Raw genomic sequence first — 17997 nt, 5'->3', positions numbered from 1 at the left:
AGCCGTGTGAGGCACACGGCCTATTCACACGAGCATGTGACCCTTATATCTTTGAAAATTTTCTATGTTTCCCAAAGTTTTTGAATGTTATCGGTTTAGTCCCGAACCACTTCTAAGCATGTTTTAAGGTCTTGTATGACCTTACAAGGAACAATGTGATTGATATGAATAGATTTTGATTATGAATGTATGAATGAATGTGAATTGTGTGTGATTTTTGGTAATGCTCATAACCCTATTCCGGTAATGGATACGGGTTAAGGGTGTTACACGACACATTTCTCGTAGGTTTCCAATCAACAATAGTAGAAATCTTACTCGGGACAACTCTAATTCCATTAGCTGAAACAATATGCCCCAGAAATCCAACCTCTCGAAGCCGAAACTCACATTTTCTGAACTTTGCAAATAATTTCTTATCACGTAATGTTTGTAACACAAATCTCAAGTGCTCGAAATGTTCAGATTCATCTCGTGAATAGATCAAAATGTCGTCAATGAATACAACAATGAACTTGTCTAAATATGATTTGAATATACGGTTCATCAAGTCTATAAAAATTGCAGGAGCATTCGTTAATCCGAAAGGCATAACCTAGAATTCATAATGTCCATACCTCATTTTGAATGCAGTTTTCGGTACATCCAACTCTTTAACTCGCAACTGATAATAACCTAATCTCAAATCAATTTTTGAAAGTACTGTATCCACTTTCAACTGATCAAATAAATCATCAATCTGCGATAGAGGGTATTTGTTCTTTATAGTCACTTTATTCAGCTATCTATAATCGATACACATTCTCATCATGCCATCTTTCTTTTTTACAAACAATAACGGTGCACCCTAGGGAGAATAATTCGGTTGTGCAAAACCTCTATATGTCAATTCTTGCAACTGAGATTTCAATTCTTTTAATTCTGTGGGAGCCATTCTGTACGAAGCTATCGACATCGGTGTTGTTCTCGGTACTAATTCAATACCAAATTCAACCTCTCTGATGGGTGGCAAACCCAATAATTCTTCTGGAAATACATCCAGAATTCACAAACAATAGGTATAGATTCAATCTTTGATTCAAACACCTTAGTATCCAGTACGTATGCAATATATGCATTATAGCCCTTTTTAATATATTTCTAAGCTAACATAGATGATATCACAATAGGTAATTCATTCAAATTATCAAACTCAATCCGAAAAATTTCACCATTTTGACATTTTAATTCGATAGTCTTTTTCTACAATTCACAACTGCATCATGCATAGTCAGCCAATCCATACCCAGAATCACATCAAACTCAACAAATGGTAAAAGTATCAAGGTAGCCCGAAAACAATAACCCCAAATCATCTAAGGACAATTCTTACAAATTTTATCAACTAAAACAGACTTGCTTAAAGGGTTTGATACTTTAATTACAAACTTTATAGACTCAACATATAAACTCTTTTTATATACTAAATTCATACAGATATATGAATGGGTTGATCCAGGATCTATCAACGCAACTGTATCAGTATCAAAAAGAGAAAAAGTACCGATAATAATGTCTGGCGATGATGCCTCCTCCCGTACATGCATAACAGAAGCTCGAGCAGGTACTCATGCCTTAGATCGCATAGCAGAATCTCTCGTAGTACCTCGGTTACCACTTGTATATCCAGTGTTTCGGGGTGGTCTCCCTCTAGTAGCCGTATTACTTACTTTCGTTGATGGATCTCTTTTAGCTGTAAACTTTTTTGGACAATCCCAGAGATAATGATCAAGAGATCCACATATAATACAAGCTCTACTCACTAATCTACATTCACCGTAATATCACTTTTTATGGTGTTTACATTCGAGCCCAGCATTTCTAACACTACCCAAACTGGCAAATGATGTAGTCTAAGGTTTTGAGGTAAAATGTCTCGCATCTCTGTCTCTAATTGAAATCCCTACAGAAGTAGTAGAACGAGGATGATATTCTCTAGATTTCTTTGATGCTGACTGATATGATTTGTCCGCAACCCTCTTTCTAAAATCTTTAGCATTAGAATCGGCTTTTCTTTTCTCTTTGTAAAGCTCTTCAGCTTTACAAGCTCGGTCAAATAGAACAACAAACTCTTTCACTTTAAGAATCCCAACTAACAATCTGATTTCTTCATTCAATCCATCCTCGAACCTTTTACACATTATAGCTTTAGAAGAAACTCATTCACAAGCATATTTACTGAGTCGTACAAACTCTCTTTCATATTTTATTACCGACATATGACCCTACTTCAATTCAAGAAATTATTTTCTCTTTTGAGCAATAAACCTTTGGCTAATGTTTTTCTTTCTCAATTCAACTTGAAAGAACTCCCAAGTAACTCTTTCTCATGAAACTATGGATATCAAGGTATTCCACCACTGATACTAATTTATACTGATTTTCAAAGCTTGCTTAGATTTGGAGGTTGTCAGAGATCTCATCACACTATCCAGCTATCATTTTGGTACTTTTGAGCTTTTGTATTTGGTTATATGGCATGTATAGGTGTTGCTGTTAATATGGCCTATATGTTGGTAATGTGTTTAGTCAATTGATTTGACTTGTAAAGGGTATGTTTTAGTTATGTGTATAACCATGTGAATTAGCCTATTTTGGTACATCTAGTTATGTATGTATATATATATATGTGCAAATGGTCTTTTGATAAGTGGTTGGTAATTGTCATGCGAATGCTTGTTTGTGGATTGGTATTTTGAGTATCAAATGGTTGAAATTCGAGATTGGTATACTTGTGGTTTAAGGCAAAATAATGCATATTTGAAAGTGACCAACTAAGTGAATTCTTGAAAATGATATTGGTATGTTTTGGATTGGAAAATTTGTGATGCTATGAGTATCATAGTTTTTGGTATTGGAATAGCATGAATTGAACTTGGTTTAGAAGAGTTTAAATGCCATTTGAAGAAGAGGTTATATGCAATTTGGTATGTTTAAGTTGATGAAAATTTGGGTGAGAATGATGGCTTGGTAAATAGCCTATTTTTGTCCACATAGGCAGACACAAGCGTGTGTCTTTGCCGTGTGTGACATACGGTCAGGTGACATGACCATATGCCCCCTGATGTTTAATTAGAAACCAAGTCAGTATGCTCCACACAGCCCAATACACGAGTGTGTGACTTGGCTGTGTGGCATAAGTCAGTATACCCTTCAATTTTGGCACGGCCTAGCACACAGTCTGACACACGGGCGTGTGAGACCATTTCAAAAGGTACACGAGTTAGTCACACGAGCGTGTGGTTGGCTGTGTAACCCAAGTTAGAGAGTTACACGGGGTCGAACATGGGCTAGGACACAACCATGTGATCTCATTTCAAATGTCCATATAGCCTATGACACGGACATGTCTTTGGCCGTGTGAGACACACGGCAAGACCACATGGGCGTGTGTCCCTTGTATTTTGAAAAAAAAATTGTGTTTTTCAAAAATTTCCTAATTTATTGGTTTAGTCTCGAACCATTTCTAATGCATGATTTTGGGCCTGTAGGCTCATATTAGGGACAATATGATTGAATCTGAATGTTTTTTATTTGGAAAAAAAATTGTATGTGAAATTGTAACATCTCGAATTAGGGTCTAGTCAAAACAGTGGTTTCTAGAATTAGGGACTAAATTGAACAAGTTGTAAAACTTGTGTTCTAGAAGCTTCAAGCATGAAATTGCATTAGATTATTAATTAGAGGTGCTTAAATAGAAATTTGACCAAGTTATAAAATTTTGGAGAAAAATAGGAATGAATAGGAAACATTTGAAAGAAAGGCCTTAAGGGCATTTTGGTCATTTGGTAAATAAAAGAATAAAAAAGAAAAATCAAGCAAAAATGATGTCCATCTTTTCTAAGGGTGCCAAAATTTGGGGAGTCTCTATAGCTAGGGTTTTCAACATTTTCAAGCTTGATTGTAAGTGCTCTCAAGTCCCGTTTTTAATGTTCTTTACATTTTTGAAGTTGTCATCAACCGATCTATCCATTTCTACCATTATTTTGAGCTAGGGTTCATGTATGAAATTTGAACCATATGTGACATGGTTGTATTTTGATGTTTAATGGAGGAATATGAATGTTTGATGTGTGATAAACATCTTTTGCTAGGTGATTTTAGTGGAAACACCTAAAAAGGACTTGTTTGTAAAAAGTGTAAAAATGAGTAGTAGAAATGTGAAATAAAGGAAAATATGGGTTGATATAAGTTAGAATATCAATCAGCTAGGCTTGGGTAACCAAGAAATTGCATGCATTTCATTTTACGGGCCTAGAGACTAAAATGTAAATAAGTGAAAAGTTAGAGGTAAAAAGGTAATTTTACCAAAGTATGTGTTATGGGTCTATATGAACAATGTGGGTATTGAACAAGTTGAATTTGACATTATAGATCAAGAAAAATTTGATTCGGGTCTTGATCGGGGGAAAAACAAGGTTTACGAGGATTAGCTTGTTTCTATCATTTTGTACGGAGGTAAGTTCATTTGCAAATAATGCAACATGTACCATATTTTAAATGCTTTAATATTGCATGTATGGCACGATCATATGAGATGTTATGTAATATTTCTATTGCTTTGATATCAAATGAATTTTAATGCTTTACTACTATTATGAGTATGCTTAATTATTCCATGAGCATGTGATTGGTGCTATGGATATTGAAATCGACATTACGAGCAAGCTTAATGAAAATGTGGTATCGAAGAATCCCGTTTGAACCTTAGGAATAGTTTACGATACAAGTGACATGTCACTAGAAACTATGTGATTTGAACTCATTGATTTGTGGTTTGAGTTCATGATATACGTGGCATCTGAATTCATTGAGTTACTGTCTAAGTTCACGATGTATATGACACATGATTTGGTGTCCAGGTATTGGTCCTGCATATTCTTCTGGTGGCTGGGTAGTCCGGCATGTGTTACGGATACCTGACAGCCTATCTGAGTAGATCCATGAGTAGCTCGAAAGCGAGCAACATGTGATATGTGATATGAGGTAGCGCTGGCTACATATGAGGCTCTTAGGTGTGAGATTCCATTGTATCCAATAGTATTCTGAGTGTTCAACAGGTAGTTCTCAAGGAAGTTCAATGAGTAATCTTGATAAATATGTCAAAGATAAGAAAGTAAGTTATTATGTGCAAGTGACATAGGTATGTACATCAAACTCATAAGAATGACATGAGATATGATGAACTTATGGTAAGAATATATATATTTATACATATATGAAGAATGAGTTTAAGAGAATTTGATAAAATGCAAGATTATGTTCATTATCGTAAATGTATGATCAATGCTTATTTAAGTTTTATTTTATCTACATGTGAACTTACTAAGCTTTAAAGCTTACCCCTTTCCTTTCCTGTTCTTATAGCACCGCCAAGTTAGCTTGGGAATCGGAAGAAGTCTGAGACTTATTCACATTATCCACTGAATATTTGGGTATAGCTTGTCTTGTCATTTTGAGTATGGCATGTATAAGGACTTGGTCTTTTTTTTGTGTCATATTGATTAGCCAAATGAGTTGGCTCATGAAAGTATTATGATTATTTTGTACATGGCCATGAGAAGTGGCTCATATTGATTATTTGGGTTGTAACCCTAATTATTGGTGCATGCATGCAAATGTGCTTATGCTTTAATGTGGTTATGGTTACTTATGGATAATGAGTGTGATAGATTGCATGTATGTTTGGTGTATGAGATATGATTAATGTGTTTGTCAATAAAGGTGATGCAAGTGGGTAACTTGAATGTAGGTTAGTAAAGATGATAGATAAATATGAAATTGGTGTGGAAAGCCATATGAAAATATGATAGTTTGAATAGATGATATGTTGACACTACCAAGTCATAATTTAACCATGAATGTGAATGCTTGGGTAATCAAATGTGCCATGTTGGATGCCACGAGGTGATTGTAAGTATGTGAGTGTTTAAGGGTGACAAATGGCTTGGAAAATAGCCTAGAAATTGTCCACACGGTTAGACACACAGGAATGTGTCTTAGCCATGTGTGACACATAGTCTGCCCCATGGGCTTGTGATCCGGCCTTGTGCTCCTTGCACCCCAATTATGCAAAATAGATTGCCCAGTAGTAAACACACGGGCAGAGACACGGCCGTGTGTCTCTGCCGTGTGAAGGGCACGACCTTAGGACATGGACGTGTACCCAGGCCATATGAAGTCTGCACTTAATTTTTGAAATTTAATTCGCCACACGGCCTAAGCTCACAGGAGTGTGACTTGACCGTGTGACCTTATTTGGTTGATGACGTCATAGTCAGAGAGTTACACCGGCTGAGGACATAGGCGTGTACCAAGCCATACGGGCGTGTGACTCTCCAAAGTATGAAAATTTTCTAAGTTATCCTAAAGTGTTTTAAAGTTCTCTGCTTAGTCTAGAATGACCTTCGATGTATGTTTAGGGCCTCGTAGGGATAGTTTGAAAATGTATGAATGAAATTGATTTGAACAAAATTTTTATGGCCCGGTTTTGTATATGTGCTTGTGTTAAAGTCTGGTAATGCCTCGAACCCTATTATGGCTTTGGATATGGGTAAAAGGTGTTACAAAATTGTATGATTGTTTATGAAATAAGTCTGGTAATGCTCCTTAACCCTATTCTAGCGACGGATACGGGTTAGGGGTGTTATAGGTTCAGTCTTCGTTGTCCATCAGTAGTCCCTTTCTCGCCATTTTCCAGGATGATCTTGTACATGCATACAGACACACTAATTCCATGAATATTGGCTATGGTCCATCTGATAGCTTTCTTGAATTGTTTTAATACTAGGATGAGTTTCTCTTCTTGCTCAATGGTTAATTCAACTGAAACAATCACAGGCAAGGTAGAAGCGTTAACTAAATAAACATATTTTAAATGCGAAAGATGTACCTTGAGTTATAATTTAGGTGGCTCTTCGATTGACTCTTTTGATTGGGCATAATCCATATTCTCTAACTCCAAAGATTGAAAATGAGATTCCATATTACATTCCCTTTGATTAGCTTCTAGCAAAGCTAAGTATTCATCCTCCTCTTCATTACTTGGAGGGTCTAATGCCAAAATTTGTTCCAATGGGTCCTCAACATAGTTAAGTTCTCTTTCCATGATTAATCCCTCTAAATCAGATACTGTAGAACATTCATCAATTGTGTCAAGAAACTGCATTGACTTAAAAACATTAAATATTACTTGATCGTCCTGAACATGTATAGTGAGCTCGCCCTTTTGCACATCAATAAGGGTGATTTCAGTTGCTAGGACAGGCCTTCCTAGGATGATTGACACTTCTTTGTCTGCTTCAAACCTAGAATGACAGAGTCAGCAGGAAAAATAAGTTTGTCTACACATAGCAATACGTCCTCGATTTTCCTTCTAGATGTGCTAAGGATCGATCTACTAATTGAAGTGTAACCGTAGTAGCTCTAACTTCACCTATCCCCAACTTCCTAAATATTAGCATGGGCATCAAGTTGATACCCGCACCCAAATCAGATAGTGCATTTCTACAATATGTTGCTCCAATGTTGCAAGGTATGGTAAAACATCTAGGATCCTTCAACTTTAGGGGTAGTTTATCTTGAAGATATGCATTGCAGTCCTTTATCAATGCTACCGTCTCAAATTCTCCAAGTCTTCATTTTTTTAACAGGATATCCTTCATGAACTTGACGTAGTTTGGCATTTGTTTCAGTGCTTCAACCAATGGAATGTTGATATGAAGTTGCTTGAGTACGTCTAGGAACTTTTTGAATTGAACTTCCTGCTTCTGCTTTTGAAGTCTTTGAGGGTAGGGTGGTGGAGGCTTGTTTCTTAGAACTGGTTGATTTATCTTTTGTGGCAATTTTGCATCTAACGAAGTTGTTAGTTTATCAAAATTAGCTAGTTCAGAAGTTACCTTATCGGATTTTGTAGATTTAGGTTCCTGTGAAACTGAAATTTCAACACTCGGTTTAACTTCCTCTAAGTCTTAAGCATCAGCTGGCTCCTCTTCAACGTCAACAATGTTGGGCTCCAATGTCTTTCTGCTCCTCACTGTTAATACTTTACAATGCTCTTTCCCTGGATTCCTCAGATTCTCTGTATCACTATGCAAAGTACCTTATGGTCGGTTTCTGAGTTCAGTTGCAAGTTGGCCCATTTGGTTTTCTAGGTTTTTCATTGTAGTTGCTTAGCTTTGGATTAAGGCATCATTCTTGGCTATGTATGCCTTCAACAAATTTTCTAAGCCATTGGATGGTTCAACTTGTGGTTGCTTCTGAACTTGTTGGATAAAAATAGGTGGCTAGGTCAATCTAAGTTGGGCATATGTGTTACTCGGTCCAACCTCTTGGTTACTCTAGGAGAAATTAAGGTGGGTTCACCACGATAGGTTATAGGAATTGGATTGGAGTCCTTGCCTTCCTCGGTTTTGGTTCTGGTTACCCATGTAATACACGGATTCTGGGTTTGATGGACATTTTTCAAATTGATGTCCTTCCCCACAATAGACACAGGCCACATTTTCAAATTGATTTAGTGGTTGTGCTGCAAAACTATTTAACCCATTAGTTGTAAAAATTTTAAGCATTGAAGAAATCGAGGGTACCTGAGATACGAGTGAAGTGAGAGCGTTTATTTCATGTATTCCAACAAATTTTCTTCTTGACGCTGCTCGATTGATTGACTATTGATAATTGTTGATGGCAATCCTCTCAATGATTTCATAAGCCTCATTATAAAACTTAGAAAGGAGATCATCATTAGTAGAAGAGATCACTGCCATCCTTGTGTGAGCATTGAGATCATTATAAAATGTCTCAAGTTGGACGCAATGTGGGATTCAGTGATGGAGGCACTTCCGTAATAATTCTTTGTACCTTTCCCATACCTCATACAAGGACTCATCATCCATTTGTTGGAAAGCAATGATCTCGTTCGTTAACTTAGCATTCTTGCCAGGCTATAAATACTTCATGAGGAATCTTTCTGCTAACTCTTGCCACGTGAAAATTGAATTTGGTGGCAATGAGTTCAACTAAGCTCGAGCTTTGTCCTCTAGTGAATATGGGAACATCTTCAATTGTAGTGCATCTTTGGGTATCTGGCTAACTTAAGAAAATCGCTTACCTCCATGAATAGTCTTAAGTGCAGGTGAGGATCTTTCATAGGCATTGCACTAAATTGGCCTACTGTCTAAAGCATCTAGAACATGACTGGTTTCAGCTCGAACTATTATGCCTTAATTTTTGGTCTCTTAATACCTAGATTAAGATCATGAAATACTAGCACAGCATACTGTCTTAGAGCTCTATACCTATCATCAGTAATAAGGATAGGATTTTGAGCAAGGTTTGCTTCATTTCCTTGATTCAGATTTTCGAAGTTCATCTCTTCAGTCCTTCTCTGACTTGCTTGTCTTTTTCACTGAAAAAAATTTCTTTCAATCTCAAGGTCTTTAGGAAGTAAATCGATGATTCGACCAATACTCATAAACACCAGAAACAAACACATAAAAAATTAATTAAGTTAAAATTGAATAGAAAAGTAAACTAAATGCAAAATTAACAAATTCACAAATAATGACTTTTTGAAACAGTCTCCGGTAACTCCGCCAAAAACATGGAACAAAAGAATTGTGCAAGTGTACACAATCGCAACAAGTAATAAAGTTGCAAGTAAATGTCAAGTTATCTATGAAAATAATTATTTATGAATGCAATTTTAAAAACACTTTGGTGAAGAAAAATATTTTGATTTGAGGAGGTGATTAAAAATTAGGATTTTAACTAAGTAAAATAAATATAAATAAATTAAAAGTTCTAATGCACGATTTCAAAAGATGATTGTAATCAAGATGACATAACTGTGTTAGATTAATTACATTTCTCAACTTAGAATTATTAAACTCATGTTTATGTTGTTACGAATAAATTCACGGCAACTCAGTAATTTGATATCTTATGAACATACTTACCTACCAAAATCCATTTATCTCTTGACTATATCTCTATGTCAATTCAACTGATTAAACAAATTTTACTAAGCAAATGTGTTAATGCGCATACATACTTATGAAATTAAAATAATCTCTTGTACATATATCTATGCCAATTCAAACAATTAATTCAATCTCATAAGCGCAAAAAAGATTACGTGAGGTAACAATGTATTTCTACCTTGAAACAGTTTAATCATAATAATCTTGCAAATTATGGAAGGCTAATGTATCGTTAGATACCATTGCTAATTTAACCCCTAGCTACCTTAGCTGATTAAACATGCACTGATTAAATATCGTGCCAATTAATTACAATTTCAATCCGTTTAAATAATTAATTCATTAGTTACCTTACAATTGTAATGCAAGAATAACTTAGTCATGGTTTTACTTAATCAAACATCTTATCGAGGCCTATAACAACACAAATACAATTTTAATAACTCAAGTAGACAAAATGAAATCAACCTAATACAAATTAAATTTAAGCCATATTAATTAAATTAAACATATCAACATCAAAAATATTCATGGACATGTTCAGAACAACAACAATAAAATTAAAAGGGTAAGGAACAAGAATCAAATCTGATGTTTCTCTGAGGCTTGACTAGTTTGCTCTAATCTTCTTCCTCCATTTGTTCTTGTTGAACCGAATCTTCCATGAACACTTGAATGCTGATCCAAATGGTGGTTGAAGGACTCTTTTTCAAGAGGTGAAATCAACAAAGGGATGGGGAAGAAAATGCAGAACACTGAAGAGAGAAAAGTGAGAGAGAAGTGAAGAATGAATGGTTTTAAGATGTGTTTGAAGTGAGCAGACAAGGGGGTATTTATAGGTTGAGAAGGCTGCTACAAATAGTCAAAATCCCCCCATAGCCGTAAACCCCCCCATGGCCGGCCACACATGTGGCATGTTTGAAGATTTCAAACATGCTATTTTTAGGTAGGGGCAAATCTTGAAGGCATAAATAGTGGAGGGGTTTGAATGCAAAATGAAGGAGTCTTTGAGGGTCACTTTACAAGCCAAATAATCAGCCAAACAACCTGATTGGGTCAGCATGTGGGATAGTTTTGGACTACCCAGTGCTCGGTTAGATCGGTTTTCTCGATTTAGCTAAACTGGGCCCCTTTTCATAATTAATTAAAAATAATTTATTTCACTCAAATTAAATTGGATTAAAATTAAAATGAATTATATTATGAATTAATAAACATAATTTGGACTGTATTTGGCTGAAAATAAATTCGCCTTGATGCTTCAAAATTGCTTCTCGGTTTTGTGCTTCTAGTACTGTCTGCCGAGCCGTTTTTTGCCCTTTGTGCGAATCTGTCGAAAATGACCAAAATTCATCAAAATTTATTATAATATTAAGTATAATTCAACATGTTAATAATTTAAGTAAAATTTAACTATTTTATAATAATTATATATTTTTCGACAAGAATTTTATCGAAATTGCATGAATTTAAGCTAAAAAGGGCATGAAAAAGTGTGTATATTTTCGTGTTTTCAACATTTGAAAAATTGCTAAAGATCTCAATTGGGAGTTATTTTGTGAGAAAAGACCTAGTGCAGATGAGTAGTTAGTTCGTGAATTTTATGTGAATTTGACCTCAAGCAAATTGACAGAAGTCTCTGTCCTAGGAATCAAGATACCAATCACCTCAAATGCTGTTAATGAATTCTTTGAATTACCTGATTTTGAAGGCGACGAATATTCTTCCTGGATGAGAAATATTGAGGCTAAAAAATTTCAAGAAATTCTAGAGGAACTGACAATTCCGGGTTCTAAGTGGACTGTGTCAAAACAAGGAATACACACTTATCGCAGAGAATATTTGACACCACTAGCAAATGTATGGTTCTATTTCATTTGATTTAGCCTTATGCCTATTTCATATTGGAATATGATTTCATTAAAGCAAATGGTCTTGTTGTACTCGATTTTAACGACAAAGACCATTGCTGTGGGAAAAATCATTTTGAGGGAAATGTGGAATTGTGCTGCTAGACTTTCTAGCCCAACTTACTTTCCCTTTACGATAACAATTTTGTGCTTGAAAGCTAAAATTCTTGCAAAAGTAAATAAGACAGGTTATAGCCAGGGCACAATCACAGATTGGGACCTCTACCGAATAGCCAGAGATTCTATTATATAGCAATGAGTTGAAGAAAGGGAGGATCCCTGAGAAGAAGAATAAGAAGATCTCATAGAGATCGAACCGATGCAGTCAGTTGAAATCCCTATATGCAGTGGTAGCAACAAGCTTACTGGAGATATTCAAAAATACAGGACGACTCAATGAGAAGCATTCTTATGAAAATATTCAATAACCCATTTATTTTTATGCCTAAGTTTTCATATTTTATATTTGAGCCATGAAATCTAATGTCGAAGAGGGAACAAAGCGATTCATGCAAAAACAAAGACGATGGAGCAAAAGATGAGTCGAATTTAGAGGGATCTACAAATAAATAAAAAAAGGTGGATCTTAACTTTATTTTATTTTTGTTCTTAGGTTATTTTATGTTTTAGGATTAGGTTCTATTAGGATTTTTTATTTATTGCATAATAAAACAAGAGGTGAAAGTCATAAATAAAAACTAACACGTTGCAAAATACAAAGTGTGGCAATATATATATACATGTATAGGATTGGATATAGAGAGAGCTTTGTATTTAAGTAATCAAATTGACTCACGTCTTCTTTTCTAGAGTCCTACTTGGTGTATAGTATCTCTTCACTTTTAACAATGAGGGCATTGCTTATCTTAAGTAGGGGGACCGAAAAGTTGAAATTATTTCCTCTCAGAATAAAATTTTCTTTTAGTTATGATTAGGTTATATTTTGTTCCAACATACGAAATTTTGTTAAGTTTGCTAAACTTCAGTATGAATAAACTTCTATTATTTCAAATAATTGTTATGTTATCTAAATTATGCCATAAATATACTATTAATAAAGTATGTAAATCATGCCATAAAATTTTAGTTCCTTAAGAAAGTTAGGCATGCATGAAAGTTTAAGTCTCTAGAATTGACGTAGTAGCTTCTTGAGAGTAAATCTTAGGAAGCATGGAATGTTGGAAATGATTTAGGCAAGTTTTGTTTGGACCATTTGAGCCAAGCCAACCTTGATGAAATTTTATCCCTTGAAACCCAACTTTGAGACTATATGGCCTAATTTTATTTGAACCCTTAATATTTAGCCATCACTTTTCTCTTAATTATCTTTAAATTGTCCCAAACACTAGACTCAGTACTACTCAGAATATTCTTTGAAAATAAACTTGGGGGAGTTGAAAAGAAGTATCAAATGCTCAAAAAATTGTAGTACATACAGTAAAATTCTCATGAAAAAAAAGAAAAAAAAAAGAGAAAAGAGCATACGTTCTTAAAAGAAAATAGATGTATAAAAGAGCATGTGAGAACAAAATAAGAAGGTAAATATTTTGAAGGCCCGATTGAAGCTAACTCTAGGGTTTTTAGCCTAAATTTATCTATCTTTTACCTACCCTTAGCCTAACCACGTTACAACCTATTTAAAAGACCTATTGATTCAAGTTTCTATGCTACCAACATTAGTAGAGAGAAATTGCTATGTTTAACATATAAAGGCGTCAAATAAACTTGATGATTGAAGCTTAATCTTAAATAAGGGAATAAAATCAAATTGGTAGGGATTTAATATGTCTTTATTGAGTAAACATTTAGTCTATTTTTCTTTCATAATGATAATTGAGATTAATTTGACTGATATGTATACTTAAGTAGCATAAATATCAAAATTCTTGTTCTTGAGCATAAGTATACTAATTTCATATTTTTGGGAAGAATGTTGTTTTGAGGGAATTTTTGAAAGGTGTTTCTGAGAAATTCTTTTTGATTCGTGCATTACTCAAGATGAGCAACGAATTAAGTTTGGGGGTGTGGAAAATATACATACTTTTCATGCCCTTTTTAACTGAAATTTATGTAGTTTCGATAAATATCTTGTCAAAAAATATATAATAATTATAAAATAATTAAATTGCACTTAAATTATTAACATGCTAAATTTGAATTAGTTTTATAATAAATTTTGATTAATTTTGATCATTTTCAATAGATTCGCATAAAGGGCGAAAATTGGCTCTGTAGACACTATTAGAAGCGCAAAACCGGGAAGCGATTTTAAGGCATCAAGGCAAATTAATTTTTCAGCGTGAGAAGGTCCAAATTATGAATATTAATTCATAATATAATTAATTTTAATTTTAATCTATTTCACTTTGGGTTAAATAAATTGTTGTTAATTAATTATGAAAAGAGGCCTAGTTCAGTTGAACTGAGAAAACCGATCCAACCGAGCACTGGGTAGCCCAAAACCATCCCACATGCTAACCCAATCAGCTTGTTTGGTTGATTATTTGGCTTGCAAAATAGCCCTTGAAGACTCCTTCAATTTTCATTCAAACCCTCTATTATTTATGCCTTTCTAGATTTGCCCATTCCTAAAAATAGCATGTTTGAAACCTTGAAACATGCCACATGTGTGGCTGGCAATGCAAGGACTCTATGGCTGCTAAGTTTTGTAATTTTTAGTAGTCTATTCAACCTATAAATACCCCCCTTGGCTGCTTAATTCAAACACATCACAAAAGCTCTCATCCTTTCACTTCTCTCTCACTTTCTTTCTTCAAATCCCCTTCCTTTGTTCTTTATTTTCCTTCCCATTCCCTTGACGACTTCACTTCTTTGAAAAAAAAATTTCTTCAACCATTTTTTGAAGTAAAATTCAAGTGTTTTTGGAAGTCTCGATTTAACCAGCATAAGCGGAGAAGGAGGAGCAGAGAAAACTAGTCAAGCCTCGAAGAAACACCAAATTTGATTCTTGTTCCTTATCCTTTTAATTTTAATGTTGATTATGAACATGTCTATGAATAATTGTGATGTTGATATGTTTAATATAATTAATATGACTTAAATTTAATTCGTGTTAGGTTGATTGCATTTTGTCCACTTAATTTATTAAAATTGTGTTTGTGTTGTTATATGCCTTGGTAAGATGTTTGATTAAGTAAAAATAGGACTAAGTTATTCTTGCATTACAATTGTAAAATAACTAATGAATTAATTACTTAAACGGATTGAAATTGTAATTAATTGACACAATACTTAATCAGTTCATGTTTAATCATCTAAGGTAGCCGAGGGTTGAATTAGCAACGGTATCTAACTGTACATTAGCCTTGCATAACTTGCAAGATTATTGTTATTAAGCTGTTTCAAGGTTGGAATACATTGTTACCTCACGTAATCTTTTATGTGCTTATGAGATTATATTAATTGTTTGAATTGGTGTAGAGATATTTACAAGAGATTATTTTTAATTTCATAAGTATGTATGTGCATTAACGCATTTGCTTCTTAAAATGCGTTTAATCGATTGAATTGGCACAGAGATATAGTCAAGAGATAAATGGATTGTGGTAGGTTAGTATGTTCATAAGTTAGTAAATTACCAAGTTGTTGTGAACTTTTTCGTAACAACATGAACATGAGTTTAGTAATTTTAAGTTAAGAAATATAATTAATCTAACACAATTATGTCATCTTGATTAAAATCATCTTTCGAAATTGTGCATTGGAACTTTTATTTTCTCTTTATTTATTTTACTTAGTTAAAAATCTTAGTTTTCGATCACCTCCTCAAATGAAAATATTTTTCTTCACCAAAGTTTTTTTGAATTGCCTTCATAAATAATTCTTTTCACAGTCCCTGTGTGTTTGATAACTCAAAATTTACTTGTCACTTTATTACTTGTTGCGATTGTCTACACTTCCACATTTCCATCATTCAAAGTTTTTGGCGCTATTGTCGGGGACTATTTTAAAAAATCATTATTTGTGAATTTGTAAATTGTTTATTTTGGTTTGTTTTTCTATTCAATTTTAACTTAATTAATTTTTCTGTGTTTGTTTCATGTGTTTATGAGTATTGATCAAATTATCAATTTACTCCCCGTAGACCCTAAGATTGAAAGAACTTTTTGATAGCGAAGAAGACAAGCAAGTTAGAGAAGGAGCGAAGAGATGAACTACGAAAATCCTACTCAAGGAAATAGAGCAAAACCTGCTCAAAATCCTATCCTTATTGATGATGATAGGGATAAAGCTCTAAGATAGTATGACGTGCTAGTGTTTCATGATCTTAAACTGGGTATTAGGAGACCCAAAATAACAGTTCAAGCAGAAGCCAGTCATGTTCGAGATGCTTCAGATAGTGGGCCAGTTCAGTGGAATGCCTATCGAAGATCCTCATCTTCACTTAAAACTGTTTATAGAGTTTAGCGATTCTTTCAAGTTAAACGGAGTACCCGAAGATGCACTATGATTAAATTTGTTACCATATTCACTAAAGGATAGAGTTTGAGCCTGGTTAAACTCATTGCCACTAAATTTCATTTCCACATGGCAAGAGTTAGTAGAAAGATTCCTCATGAAGTATTTCCTACCTAGCAAGAATGCTAAGTTGAGGAACGAGATCACTACTTTCCAACAATTGCATGATAAGTCCTTGGATGAGGCATGGGAAAGGTACAAATAATTATTATGAAAATGGCCACATCATGGAATCCTTCATTGTATCCAACTCGAGACGTTCTATAATGGTCTCAATGCTCACACAAGGATTATTGTGGATGCTAAGTCTTATAATGAGGCTTATGAAATCATTGAGAGAATAGCCAGCAACAATTATCAATGGTCAACCAATTGAGCAACGTCAGGAAAATGAGTCGTTGAAGTACATGAAGTGGACACTTTCACTTGAGTTGCATCTTAGGTATTTTCAATTTTCTCAATGTTTAAAAATTTTACCACTAATGGTTTAATAGTTTTGCAGCTCAGCCACCTAATCACTTTGAAAATATAGCCTATGTCTATTGTGGGGAATGATATTTGTTCGAAGAATGTCCATCAAACCCAGAATCTATATATTACATGGGTAATCAAAACTAGAATCGAGGAAGGCAAGAACTGCAATCCAATTTTCATAACCCGTCTTGGTGAAACCACCCTAATTTCTCTTGGAGTAACCAAGGGGCTGGAACCAGTAACGCTTATGCCAAAACTAGACCAACCCAACTACCTATTTTTACCCAACAAGTTTAAAAGCAACATCAAGCTAAATCTTCCAATGGCTTAGAAAACTTGTTGAAGGCATACATAGCCAAAAATGATGCCTTAATCCAAAGTTAAACAGCCACATTGAAAAACCTAGAAAACCAAATGGGCTAGCTTACCACTTAACTCAGAAACCGTCCACAAGGTGTTTTCTCAAGTGATATAGAGAATCCAAGAAATCTGGGGAAGGAGCATTGTAAAGCATTGACATTGAAGACCAGAAAGACATTAGAGCCTAACACTGTCGAAGTTGAAGAGGAGCTAGCTAATGCTCAAGACTTAGAGGAAGTTCAACCGAGTGCTAAAATTCTAGATTCAACAGAACTTGAATCTGTAAAACCTGATAAGGTAATTTCTGAACCAATTCTGATAAACTAACAACTTTGTTAGATAGATAGTTGCCACAGATGATGAATCAACCAGTTCCAGAAAGAATCTTCTATCACCCTACCCTCAAAGACTTCAAAAGTAGAAGCAGGAAGTCTAATTCAAGAAGTTCCTAGACCTACTCAAGCAACTTCATATCAACATCCCATTGGTTGATGCAGTTGAATAAATGTTGAACTACATCAAACTCATGAAGGATATCCTGTCTAAATAATGAAGACTAGAAGAATTTGAGACGGTAGCTTAACAAAGGAATGTAATGCATATAAGGCCTAATAAACCTTGGGCTTAGCTTGCCCTTCGAACCAAATCTCAAAACCTTCTTCCATAGAGATACTTTCAGAAATACTTGATCGTCAACACTGAACTCTATATCCTTTCTCTTCAAATCTGCATATGGTTTCTATCAATCCAATGTC

General features: G+C 34.5%; 2 non-coding genes across 2 annotated transcripts; one reads left to right on the top strand and one right to left on the bottom strand.

The window, feature by feature from the left end:
- Positions 1-8859: 8859 nt before the first annotated feature.
- On the top strand, positions 8860-8966 carry LOC121228696 (small nucleolar RNA R71). The gene has a single exon (XR_005926271.1). It is a non-coding gene; the product is annotated as a small nucleolar RNA R71 (small nucleolar RNA).
- Positions 8967-16535: 7569 nt separating this feature from the next.
- On the bottom strand, positions 16536-16642 carry LOC121228762 (small nucleolar RNA R71). The gene has a single exon (XR_005926337.1). It is a non-coding gene; the product is annotated as a small nucleolar RNA R71 (small nucleolar RNA).
- Between the last annotated feature and the right edge of the window lie 1355 nt (positions 16643-17997).

The sequence above is a fragment of the Gossypium hirsutum genome, chromosome A04 (genome assembly GCF_007990345.1).
Source record: "Gossypium hirsutum isolate 1008001.06 chromosome A04, Gossypium_hirsutum_v2.1, whole genome shotgun sequence".
Lineage (NCBI taxonomy): Eukaryota > Viridiplantae > Streptophyta > Magnoliopsida > Malvales > Malvaceae > Gossypium > Gossypium hirsutum.
This window is presented reverse-complemented; position numbering and strand designations above follow the sequence as displayed.